The sequence below is a fragment of the Bombina bombina genome, chromosome 6, assembly GCF_027579735.1.
Source record: "Bombina bombina isolate aBomBom1 chromosome 6, aBomBom1.pri, whole genome shotgun sequence".
NCBI lineage: Eukaryota > Metazoa > Chordata > Amphibia > Anura > Bombinatoridae > Bombina > Bombina bombina.
The window spans coordinates 556,047,585-556,062,006 of record NC_069504.1 but is presented as its reverse complement, the minus strand read 5'-3'; positions in this window follow the sequence as shown (position 1 = coordinate 556,062,006).

The window sequence follows — 14,422 nt, the reverse complement described above, 5'->3', positions numbered from 1 at the left end:
GGAGGCCCCAGAGCAGAGGCAGAGGAGGCTCCAGAGAAGGCTACACTAAAGGTACGGTTTGACAGGTAGGAAGAGAACCACAAGAGGGCTGTGTCACAAATGCTGAAGGATTGGAGGGTTTGGAGCAAAAAAGGGTGGTCAACAGTATCAAAGGCTTTGGACAGATCAAGGAGGATAAGCAGAGAGAAGTGGCCTTTTGATTTGCTGTAAGTAGGTCGTTGGTAACCTTAAGGATTGCTGTCTCTGTAGAGTGATGGGGGTGAAATCCAGATTGCAGTGGGCCGAGGAGAGAGTTTAATCTAAGGAAATGGAATAGAGGTGCATATACTAGCTTTTCAAGAAGCTTTGAGGCAAGAGAGAGTAGGGAAATAGGGCAGTAGTTGGATGGGGAGGTTGGATCAAGAGAAGGTTTTTTTGAGGATAGGTGTGACCAGTGCATGTTTCAGATATGAGGGAAATATACCGGTGCTGAGGGAGAGGTAGATAATGTGTGTGAGTATTCTATAACAATAAAATAACTGTGTTATGTGTATGATATATATCTGCAATTTAGCCAAACGTACGTAGAAGTTTAACAGGACCTTGGCACTTGAGAGCAGTCCAAGTATACACCCGCTGAAAAATCCTGATGAGATTTGTGTTCCTGTTCTACCTTGTTGAAGCTAATTGAAGTTTAATCTCAAGTGTTACTCACTCCTACTGACCCCTGCTCCTAAGTATTTAGAGATGATAAAGCACATATTACAATTGTGCAACAACAAAGTTATTCACATTTTGTTTTAGAAATACAGCTTTGTGATACACTCAGTGTGCTGGTAGTTAAACATTATTGTCACTTATATCCCTTTATCAGTGTTATTATTTTAAAGATGCATTAAATACTTTCGTTTTCAGATATAAAATGTTTAATAATGTGCAATAAAACAACTTTACAATATACTGTCATTATTTATCAATATGGCAGCACCATTACTTTGTGGACATTAAAACTTTACTCTTGCATTATTTGTTTTTAAGGGGCAGTCTACTCCTCAATTGTTATTGTTTATAAAGATAGATAATCCCTTTATTACCCATTCCCAAGTTTTACACAACCAACACAGTTATATTAAAGTGAAGGTAAACTTACTCTCTCTTCTATGGTCTAATCGATCAAGTATTATAATTTAATATGAGGTTCATTCATGATTTTTCATAATTTTATTTATTAATTTCGTTTTCTTTTATAATTAGCTGCGATTTCGCTTCTCAAAAATCAACCTGTCTATATTTTTTTTTTTATAAACAACGATCACGTTGTTTATCTAGCCAATTGATTTTCTGGCCGTTAGGCGGCCGTCAATTGACGTCACAAGCTGATGCTCGATTGTGCGCATGCGCGAGTGATTCTCTCTCCTCCTTCAAATCGAGCGCGTACTCGTTTTGCAGTTGCGCATTAGTGTCGCTTCACAAATATAGTATTGAATGAGTCTCGCAACTCATTCAATACTATGTTGCTTATTTGGGACGCATGCGCTGAAGAGGACTTCGTTGAGCGCGATTAACGCATGCGCTTTTGAGGGCAAACATTTTTGTGCGCATGCGCGGCAAGCAGAGGATAGATGTGCACGAGTGTCGTTCTGACGTATAGAGCGGGTGGGACCGCTCTATACGTCTATGTATTGAAAACACGGAAGAGATGGATGGGAGGGGATTACGATCGTAAGGCTCATTAAAATAAAAGTTGGTAAATATGGTAAAATAAACGTTTTTTTAAAAAAAAAACATAGCGACTCCCTTGTAAGTTAGAAAAGTAACATAAAGTGAGATTTCCATTTGAATAACTTTACCTTCACTTTAATATACTTTTTACCTCTGTGATTACCTTGTATCTAAGCCTCTGCAGTCTGCCCAGTGCTGACTCATTAATAACTCCACGGGAGTGAGCACAATGTTATTTATATGCTATACGTGACCTAGCACTGTCTAGCTGTGGAAAACTGTCAAAATGCACTGAGATAAGAGGCGTCAAGTAAACTGTCCCTTTTATTATTTTTGCTTAATTTAAATATATTGCATTTTATGTTATTGCAAATTAATTAAAAATGTTTTTCTTTGCACTAATGTTTATTTTCATACTTTGTGGATTCCATATTATACATTTTGAGGATATTTAGTTTTGTCCTGAACAATCACAATCCCTCTTAGATCCATAACACATTGAGGGAAATATTGACTATAAACAAATATGTAGAAATTCAATTCTGTACAAAATAAATATGTTTCTGTTTGAACACATTTAATCTGCACTACTATAGACTCACTATACACAAGCATACTATAGACTCACTATACACAAGCATACTATAGACTCACTATACACTAGCATACTATAGACTCACTATACACAAGCATACTATAGACTCACTATACACAAGCATACTATAGACTCACTATACACAAGCATACTATAGACTCTACACAAGCATACTATAGACTCACTATACACAAGCATACTATACACTCTATACACAAGCATTCTATATATTCTCTATACACAAGCATACTATAGACTCTATACACAAGCATACTATAGACTCTATACACAAGCATACTATAGATTCTCTATACACAAGCATACTATAGACTCTCTATACACAAGCATACTATAGACTCTATACACAAGCATACTATAGACTCTACACAAGCATACTATAGACTCACTATACACAAGCATACTATAGACTTACTATACACAAGCATACTATAGACTCACTATACACAAGCATACTATAGACTCACTATACACAAGCACACTATAGACTCACTATACACAAGCACACTATAGACTCTCTATACACAAGCACACTATAGACTCTATACACAAGCACACTATAGACTCTATACACAAGCATACTATAGACTCTATACACAAGCATACTATAGACTCTCTATACACAAGCATACTATAGACTCTCTATACACAAGCACTACTATAGACTCTCTATACACAAGCACTACTATAGACTCTCTATACACAAGCACTACTATAGACTCTCTATACACAAGCACTACTATAGACTCTATACACAAGCACTACTATAGACTCTATACACAAGCACTACTATAGACTCTATACACAAGCACTACTATAGACTCTCTATACACGGCTGCTTACTAGTAAAAACTTAAAGTATTTTAGCAGATTCATTAATTAGCAGATTGCAATTAGAAGAAATTTTTGCAAAAAAATATGAAAGATTTAAAAAAAAAAAAAAAGCAGTTAACTGCTGTGCTGCTGATACTATATAGGCACTGGCAGTAATTCTGCATATTTTAATTTTTTTATTTTATCCCTACTGAGCTATATTAACTGTATAATTATTATAAATTATAATTATATTATCAGATTTATATTACCTACAAGTTATATATTTGATAACAACAGCAAAACTACTTACCTACAAGTTGTATATTTTATAACAGCTGCAAAACTACTTGCCTACAAGTGATATATTTAATAATAACCACAAAACTACTTGCCTACAGCTGCAAAGCTACTTACCTACAAGTTATATTTTTGAGAATAACTGCAAAACTACTTGCCTACTAGAAAATAAAGGTGAATAATCCACAAAGGTGTCCACACTCAGTATTTAAATAAAATCCATATTTTATTTCAAAGGCATCTAAAAACACGTATACCTTCACAGAAAGAAATGGGATGGAAAAATCTGCCCAGCCAAAAATAAGTCTGACCGGTTTCGGTCACAAAAAGACCGTAATCATAGTCATCTTTCCTACTAGTTGTATATATTATAACAGCTGCAAAGCTACTTACAAGTTATATATTTGATAACAACCGCAAAACTACTTGCCTACTAGTTTTAGACAGTAGTTGACCTTGACCGTTGACGGCTGTCACGGCTGCTGCCTGCTGTAATTATACGAGTTAAAACAGTAAAACAGTATTTTAGTTTAGAATTATTAGCAGATTGCAGAGTCTCAGAGTTGTTAAAACAATTATATATATTATAACAGCAAAGCTACTTACCTACAAGTTATATATTTCATAACAACCACAAAACTACTTACCTACAAGTTGTATATTTTATAACAGCTGCAAAGCTACTTTCCTACAAGTTATATATTTGATAACAACCGCAAACATACTTGCCTTCTAGTTGTAAATTTTATAACAGCTGCAAAGCTACTTACCTACAAGTTATATATTTGATAACAACCGCAAAACTACTTGCCTACTACTTTTAGTAGTTGACCGTTGACGGCTGTCATGGCTGCTGCCTGCTGTAATTATACTAGTTAAAACAGTATTTTAGTTAAGAATTATTAGCAGATTGCAGAGAGTCTCAGAGGGATATTTATCAAGCCGTCAACCGCAAATATGCTTGAATTCCGCAGCATAATTGTGGCGAGCTTGATTCGACCCATTTATCAAAGCCTACAGACCGGCAAAAGTTGAAATTTGTGACGTAACATCCGACTTGTCTCAATCCGACATAGATCGATGCTTACTTCATTACAGATGTTCCAAATACAAATTCGGCACTATATGACAACTTTTGCAAGTTATCAAATTTTTAACTGGTACGATCGCTACTATTCCGGCCCAGCGTACCTGGAGGCCGCAGATGCCATAGGAATCAATGGGAGTCTGAAAGCAGCAAAAGCTTATATTCGATGCTACCAGATATCTCATTGATTTCTATGGTAGAAAACAAATTACATTTACACCTAGCACCCTAACATAAGCCCCGAGCCTAAACACCCTTAATCCGCCGCCCCCGACATCGCCGCAACCTACATAATGTTATTAACGCCTATTCTGCCGCGCATGGACCCCGCCGCAACTAACTAAATAAATATATTAACCCCTATCCCGCCGCTCCCAGACACTGCTGCAACTGTAATAAAATTATTAACCCCTAAACCCCTGGTTTCCCACATCACTACCACTAACTAAACCGATTAACCCCTAAACCGCCAGCCCCCCACATCGCTATAAACTAAATTAAGCTATTAACCCCTAAACCTAACAAGCCGCTAACTTTACATTATAATTACCTCATCCCTATCTTATATATATATTAAAACTTAGCTTTAGAATTAAAATAAACAATATTAAACTATTAATTAACCTACCCTATTATACTAAAATTACATTAAACTATATTAAACTATTAATTAACCTACCCTAACTATTATAAAAAAAATAATTTAAACTATTAATTAACCTACCATAACTATTATACTCAAACTACATTAAACCAACAATTAAATTAAATATATTACATGTTTAAAAACTTAACCCTACTCAAGTTATTTAAATCTACTATAAAAAATTACTAAATTACAAAAAAATAACAACTAAGTTACAAAAAATAAAAACACTAAGTTTCAAAAAATAAAAAACCACAATATCAAAAATAAAAAAGAATTACACCTAATCTAAGAGCCCTATCAAAATAAAAAAGACCCCCAAAATAAATAAAAAAAACCTAGCCTACACTAAACTACCAATGGCCCATAAAACGGCGTTTTGTGGGGCATTGCCCCAAAGAAATCAGCTCTTTTACCTGTAAAAAAATATATAAACACCCCCCCAACAGTAAAACCCACCACCCACACAACCAACTCCCCCCCAAATAAAACCCTATCCAAAAAAATTAAGCTCCCCATTGCCCTGAAAATGGCATTTGTATGGGCATTGCCCTTAAAAGGGCATTTAGCTATTTTACTGCCCAAAGTCCCTAACCTAAAATTAAAACCCACCCAATAAACCCTTAAAAAAAAACTAACACTAACCACCAATGATCCACTTACAGTTTTCGAAGACCGGACATCCATCCTCATCCAAGCGGCAGAAGTCCTCAGCGAAGCCGGGAGAAGTCTTCATCCAGACGGCATCTTCTATCTTCATCCATCCGGCGCGGAGTATCCTCCTCCTCCAATGGTCAACAACGAATGAAGTTTCCCTTTAAGGTACGTCATCCAAGATGGCGTCCCTTACATTCCAATTAAACGTACCTACAAGAATGCACATTTTGTGCATTGCTACGCACATCAGCTCAATTTGATTGTCAGCCAAGCAAGCAATCAGAATCAACAAGTTTGAGTATTTTTTTCAAACCTAAGTGACATTACTAACTTTTTCAGTAATTTGCCACAAATGATAGCTATTCTAGATGAAGCTGTTAGAAGGAGGATACCTCATGGTTCAGCCACCAGGTGTAATTTCAAGTGTTGAACCGTCAATACAGTGTTTGAAAACAGGGAACAGTTAATTGAATGCATGGAGAAAATAGAGTCAACATCGAAACAAGTTGTAGCAACAAATCAAGCAGGGGCTATTCGGCGTATGTTAGACTCTGTATTTGTGTTTTGGCTTACAGTTTTTCACAATATTATGCCACATGTAGATGTGTTATACAACCAACTTCAGAAAACACTAACAGATGCAGCACTCATTCGAAAACATGGTAACACTTTCCAGCAGACAATGGAAAAAGAGAGGAAAAGAATGGACACAGTGACCATGACGATATCAGAAACAGAGGAAACATCAAGGAAAAGGAAGAGAGAAAATATTCACATTACTCAAACTGTGGCAGCTAAAGAGATATGCGATGTTATCCCAAATCAAGTAAAAGATAGATTTTCTTTTACAACTCACTACTGTTTCTCTCCTCCAAGCTGAAAATTTTGCGGATTACGAGAAAATTTTTCCAAATCAGCTTCTTGACCAAACATCAGCTGTTTATCCCATATTACAGAAAGATCGCCTGAAAACTGAACTAGGAGTAATTTACAGAAGACCAGATTTCAGAAATATGAATGGTGCCATTAGTCTTCTACAGTTTGTAATAGAAAATATCTTGGACACTACTTTTTCGGAGACCTACAAATTGTTGCAAATTATTTCGACTATTCCCGTGACAACTGCTGAGGCTGAGAGATGTTTCTCAACTTTAAAACGAGTTAAGAAATTTCTATGGAGCACCATGACTGAGGAAAGACTGACCGCTCTAGCCATGCTCACAATTGAAAAAAATTTGATAAATGACATGCCTAAATTCAACGAAAATGTTATTGATTTATTTGCCTCAAAAAAAGACAGGCGGATTGACTTAATTTACAAACCTTGCACTTGAGTTATCAACATTCTGTAAAATGTTGGTGTATTTATCTTAATGTTGCCACTAATTATATTATTATATTTATTAATAACAATCATAAAATTATCGTCAGCAATATCTCCAATTAATACAGTAGATGACAAAATATGGATTACTAAATTAATAGCAAAATTATCAAATAAATCCTTAGATTATACTAAGAGTCTTAGTTCAAATTCAATAAGCCTAATGGAATTTCCAGAACGATATAATTCACTATTTGGCCTAAAATAGTCTTATAGTACTTCAGATAATCAACCAGAGATTTCACACTACAATCTATTCAACATATAACAATTAATATCGAATTAAATAAGTTCAATCGAAACACAATAATATATGCAACTTTTAAAATATATCACAGTAGCTTTGGTTTAACCTAATGAAAATAAAAATACTAAATCATTTCTTCTTAATAATAAATTTACTTAGCGCTAATATAATTATTTATAGACTACACAGGTCTATGAAATAGCAATTATAACTATACATTACACCTTTAAATACAGCTTTAATTTAACTCTTGCAATAAAGAATACCATTGCTATAAATTATTAAATTATAACATTATTAAAAATATAAAGACATTAAACTGCCAATACATTAATACCAGATACCAATATTACTGAGTTTCAGCTTTTCCAATCAGAGTTTTTCAAAAGTCACTCATACGTGAAGCCAGGTATCACTATTTTGTAAACAGGGTATCACAAACACAGAGGTATATCTCTTTTTCCAACAGAGAGTTCATTGTCAGGCCCCAAAACCAAAGTGTGTTTTTTTGGTGTGTCTTCCCTTTGCATAGTGTTTTTGTCTGTGACAAACTCCACCTTCATTTCTAAATCATTCCAGGAAATGTAGCTCTCCTGACAACCAAATACCCTTTGGCTGCATTGCCTAATATCGAACACTGGGGGGCAACAATAATTGAAATGTGGTTTTATTTCTCTATAAAGTGGAAGGTTCTTTAAATCCAGGAATATACATATTTTCATAAATGTACATTCAATATACTTATTATTTCTCAGCTTTAATCAATCATTTGGTTAATATATATGTTATTATATAATTTAACTGAGCATGTATATTTTAAGACTAGACATGGGTATACTGATAGAATATGGATTCTTGTATATTTAAATATTAGACCTGGTCATAATATTAAATATTATAACATACATTATTATATATATCCTTCCTACTGATAATATCTTAAGAGATGCACTTAAGAGTCATTTTGCAAACAGGATCTTGTTTTTATTGTCTCCTGTTATGTTATGGTGTTGCCAATTTATCACATTTAACAAAAAAATAAATAAACATAATTGCTCCCAATCACATTTATACTCCCGATTAGAGTTTAATTTGCTAGGAAGGGTTGATATTTGCCAACAACTTGTCAGTGCATATTGTTTGAATGTTAAAAAAACACAACGAGCAAGTAACCACTAATTGTTATGTTCTTTCCAAAATTATTATTTGTATTCTATTTTGCGGCGCATTTGAGCTTACACTTCGAGGACATGATAAACGCGATGATTCAATAAATATTGGGGGACTTAAAAGGATTGTAATTTAATACTTTCAGTATGATACTAATAATCAGCTATTCTATTAACTATTAAGTATTTGAATTCAATAGATTCATCATTTCATATTCTGATATTACATTGCATTTAATTAGAATTCTGTAGTGATTAATTCATTATAACAATATTTATATTTGCTTATTATCCCACTTTAATATAAATATATTCAATATTTGAAGTCATTCCTTAATAAATTATAGGAGTATATTAAACTGTATGAAAATTAAAATTAAACACAAGTCATTTCATATGAAATGTTGTCTTCTATATGCTTGCATCTGAGCAAGAAAACCTTTCCAGACGTATATGTGGATTCAGACTTTTAAAAGTATTCTTTGTCCCATCATTTGTATATCATACAAGTGATAATTACTTACTTTCCTGAAGATTCTGAGCATATCTGAACTAAAGTACAGAATTGTGTCTCTGTCACCCCAGGGGGCATCCTGATCTAGGTAACATGGTTATCTTGTTTGTATAGATCTAATGTCATTAAGCGATGAAGTAAAGAATCTTTTGAAGCTTAAACTTTAACAAATGTACCCTTTGTTTTTTTTTAGATCTCCTGCCTGTGAGCTGTATTGGAGTATAGTATTATATATATATAATGTATGTATGCAAAAGTTTAGGCAATCCTGACAATGTCCATGATTTTCATTTATAAATAATTGGCTGTTTAGATCAGTAATTTCATTTTGATCTATCAAATAACTGAAGGACACAGTAATATTTCAGTAGTGAAATGAGGTTTATTGGATTAACAGAAAATGTGCAATATGCATCAAAACATGATTTGAATACCTGTAACTACCTAGCACTTATTAATTGGAACACAAAATTGGTTTGGTGAGCCAATTAAGCCTTGAACTTCATAGACAGGTGCATCCAATCATGAGAAAAGGTATTTAAGGAGGCCAATTGAAAGTTGTTCTCTTTGACTCTCCTCTGAAGAGTGGCAACATGGGGGCCTAAAACAACTCTCAAATGACCTGAAAACAAAGATTGTTCAACATCATGGTTTATAGGAAGGCTACAAAAAGCTATTGCAGAGATTTAAGCTGTCAGTGTCCACTGTGAGGATATGGAAGACCACTGGCACAGTTCTTGTTAAGGCCAGAAGTGGCAGGCCAAGTAAAATATTAGAGAGGCAAAGGATGGTGAGAACAGTCAAAAACAGACCACCTCCAAAGACCTACAACAACATCCTGCTGCAGATGGTGTCACTGTGCAGCGTTCAACAATTCAGTACACTTTGCACAAGGAGAAGCTGTATGGGAGAGTGATGTGGAAGAAGCCTTTTCTGCACACATGTCACAGAGTCGCTTGAGGTATGCAAACGCACATTTGGACAAGCCAACTTCATTTTGGATGAAGGTGCTGTGGACTGATATAAGAAATATTGAGTTATTTGGTCATAACAAGGAGTTTTATGCATGGCGGCAAAAGAACACAGCGTTCCAAGACAAACACTTGCTACCCACAGTAAAATTTGGTGGATGTTCCATCATGCTGTGGGGCTGTGTGGCCAGTGCCAGAACTGGGAATCTTGTTAAAGTTGAGGTTCGCATTGATTCCACTCAGTATCAGCAGATACTTGAGAATAAAGTTGAGGAATCAGTCACAAAGTTGAAGTTACGCCGGGGCTGGATATTTCAACAAGACAACGACCAAAAACACTGCTGGTTCAAATGGGTGGTGGCATTTGAGGGGTGTGGCTTTCTCAAAGGGGCGGGGTCTTGTTCACCACCATCTTAAAAATTCACCAGCCGCCACTTCACAAGCATACTATAGACTCTCTATACACAAGCATGCTATAGACTCTCTATACACAAGCATACTATAGACTCTCTATACACAAGCATACTATAGACTCTATACACAAGCATACTACAGGCTCTCTATACACAAGCATACTGTAGACTCACTATACACAAGCATACTATAGACTCTCTATACACAAGCATACTATAGACTCTATACACAAGCACTACTATAGACTCACTATACACAAGCAAACTATAGACTCACTATCACAAGCATATTATAGACTCACTATACACAAGCACTACTATAGACTCTCTATACACAAGCATACTATAGACTCACTATACACAAGCATACTATAGACTCACTACACAGGCAAACTATAGACTCACTATCACAAGCACTACTATAGACTCACTATCACAAGCATACTATAGCCTTATACACAAGCAAACTATAGACTCACTATACACAAGCATATTATAGACTCACTATACACAAGCATACTATAGACTCACTCACTATACACAAGCATACTATAGACTCACTATACACAAGTACTACTATAGACTCTACACAAGCATACTATAGACTTTCTATACACAAGCATACTATAGACTCACTATACACAAGCATACTATAGCCTCTATCACAAGCAAACTATAGACTCACTATACACAAGCACTACTATATACTCAGTATACACAAGCAAACTATAGACTCACTATACACAAGCATACTATAGACTATACACAAGCATACTATAGACTCTCTATACACAAGCATACTATAGACTATACACAAGCATACTATAGACTCTATACACAAGCATACTATAGACTCACTATACACAAACATACTATAGACTCACTATACACAAGCATACTATAGACTCACTGTACACAAGTACTACTATAGACTCACTATCACAAGCATACTATAGACTCACTATACACAAGCAAACTTAGCTATCAAACTATAAATGGACAAATCAATCACGTTTATATGTAGAGAAATGTAAAAATAAGGTTACATTATTGTTTGGTTTGTGGCCTTTATTGGGAAAAGCTGCCTTACTGCTGCTATAGTCTGATGATTTAAATGTGACTGATATTAGTGAAAGAGTAAACTGACTATTCAAAAAGGACATGCAGTTTTAAACAATTTTCCAATTTACTTCTATTAACTAATTTTCTTAATTCTCTTGGTATCATTTGGTAGAAAGCATACCTAGGTAGTCACAGGAACAGCAATTCACTTCTGGCAGCTAGCTGGTGATTGGTGGCTGCACATATATGCCTCTTGTTATTGGCTCACCCAGTTCCCAGTAAAGCATTGCTGCTCCTTCAAGAAATACCAAGAGAATTAAGCAAATATCATAGTAGATTGGAAATTTCTATAAAATTGTATTCTCTATCCGAATCGTGAAAGAAAACAATTGGTTTTTATATCCCTTTAAGTGCTAGGAACATAATCTAAAGAAACATGTAGAAGGGATTTTAACTTGGCGAAGAAAACATTATAAACAAAGTTATATGATGAACTGATCTTATCAATACAAGTGTAGAATAAAAAACTAGTGAAACCATGCAAGGCACAACTCCAATACCAGGTAGCATAAAAAAGACACATTACAGTGATGCATTTTGGTTTTAACAGACACATTTTTACAAAAGACTTGTATTAACAAAACATTATTATGTATATGTGTATGTGTAATATACCTCAACTGTACCTGGCCTAGGTTCTAGTTTCTATCCCAATACAGAACGATGACACTAGGGGGCTAGAGATTCATCTAGCTCTGTCAAAGAGATTGGTCAAAATCTCTTCCCTATACTGACCACTAGGGGCAATGTCTGCCTTTTTAGTATGGGATCTAGCTTTGTTGTACATGGTTTAATTACGTTTCATATACAGGATCTGATCCTTAGGAAATAAAAGGTCCATTAAAAGAAAAGAAAAACAAATCTGTGAGTGGTCTAAATCCCATCTGACCACTTTGGGCAACATGTTTTGCAGTATGTGATTTAGCTCTGTCCCTGTGAAATGTAAAGTTTCTATCCCAATATATTTACTGATTCTTGTGTGGCTAAAGGTCAATTAGCTGTATGGATCTAGATGTGCAGCTGTTAGTGGTCTAAATCCTGTATTGTGTTGATGACATGAAAACTAGGAGCAAAACATCCATGAGAAGTTTTGAAAGTAACTAATACAGGACAAAATATCTATTAGCTTTAAAGGACTAAGCTCTGTCACTGTAAACATGCTAATTTCCATCATTATACTGGACCTGACAACTAGGGGGTAAAATGCCCATTAGCCGTTTTAGATCTCGTTCTGTCACTGTAAATATTCTAGTTCCCACCCCTATACAGGACCTGACCCCATCTGCTTAAGATACCTATGGCGTTACAGAAGTAATGTAACCATATTGATCACCGAGGAAAGTTTATATAATAAGAAGTATGATGTATTTTTTTCCTGTTCTCAAAGTAGTTTATTGATTTTATAGCAAAAACAAAACACAGCAGAGCTTTATGCAAAGAAGCTGCCTGTAATTCTTCAGGAAAAGATTTTTAAAGGGATAGAAAGTTCAAAATTCAAATATGCATAGGCAGGCACATTTAAATGCATTCAGATAAGAGGCGACTTTCAAGGGCTTAGAAATTAGCATATGAGCCTACCTAGGTTTAGCTTTCAACTAAGAATACCAAGAGAACAAAGCAAATTTGATGATAAAAATAAATTACAAAGTTGTTTAAAATACACTATCTGAATCAATAAAGATTAATTAGGACTTTACTATCCTTTAAGTGTTTAAAGAAACAGTAAATACAGTAGATTAGCATAATCAACAAATGCCTGATAAAAAGACAATGCAATAGTACTTAGTCTAAGTTCCAAATCATGTCTATTTCCACTCCTCCGGTATCATGTGACAGCCGTCAGCCAATCACAAATGCATATACGTATATGCTGTGAATTCTTGCACATGCTCAGTAGGTGACTCAAAGTATAAATATTAAAAGACTGCACTTTTTTTTTAATGGAAGTAAATTTGAAAGTTTACTTTTGACTTGAGTGTCCCTTTAAATACTGGTGCAATTTTATTATAAGCATTTTTGCTAATTGATGTATATTGCAAAAATGCTTGTATTTAAAATTTAAATGCATTGTCTTCCCTCTTATCAGTTTACTCTCACCCTTTCTTGCCTCCACCTCTCTCTCCTTGCATATCACAATTCTCTTTCCATCTAAAGGGGAGGAGAGTACACGGCTTCATTCATTACTATTGGGAATTAAAGGGACATTATGCACTCATTTTTTCTTTGCATAAATGTTTTGTAGATGATCTATTTATATAGCCCATAAAGTTTAAAAAAAAAAAATGTATAGTTTTGCTTATTTTTAAATAACATTGCTCTGATTTTCAGACTCAAAACCAAGCCTTAAAGTTTTATGTGAATACCGTCAGCTACCTTCTCCAGCTTGCTCCTGTTTGTGTAAAGGGTCTTTTCATATGCAAAAGAAGGGGGAGGGGGGAGTGTCTTATTTGCCACTTGCAGTGGGCTTTCCAGCTACCTTTTCAACAGAGTCAAACTGACAGCTTCTAAGTAAGTTTTTAAACAGTTTTATATTGGATTTTTATATCAGTATCTGTGCATCTTATTCTTTATAGTAGTGTCTATTACGTGCAGTTATATGAAAATGAGTGTATACTGTCCCTTTAAGAACCTGGCCACCAGGAGGAGGCAAAGACACCCCAGCCAAAGGCTTAAATACCTCCCCCCCCACTTCTCTCATCCCCCATTCATTCTTTGCCTTTCGTCACAGGAGGATGGCAGAGGAGTGCCAGAGTTTCTGAGTAGTCTCTTATGGAGGGTAGTACTC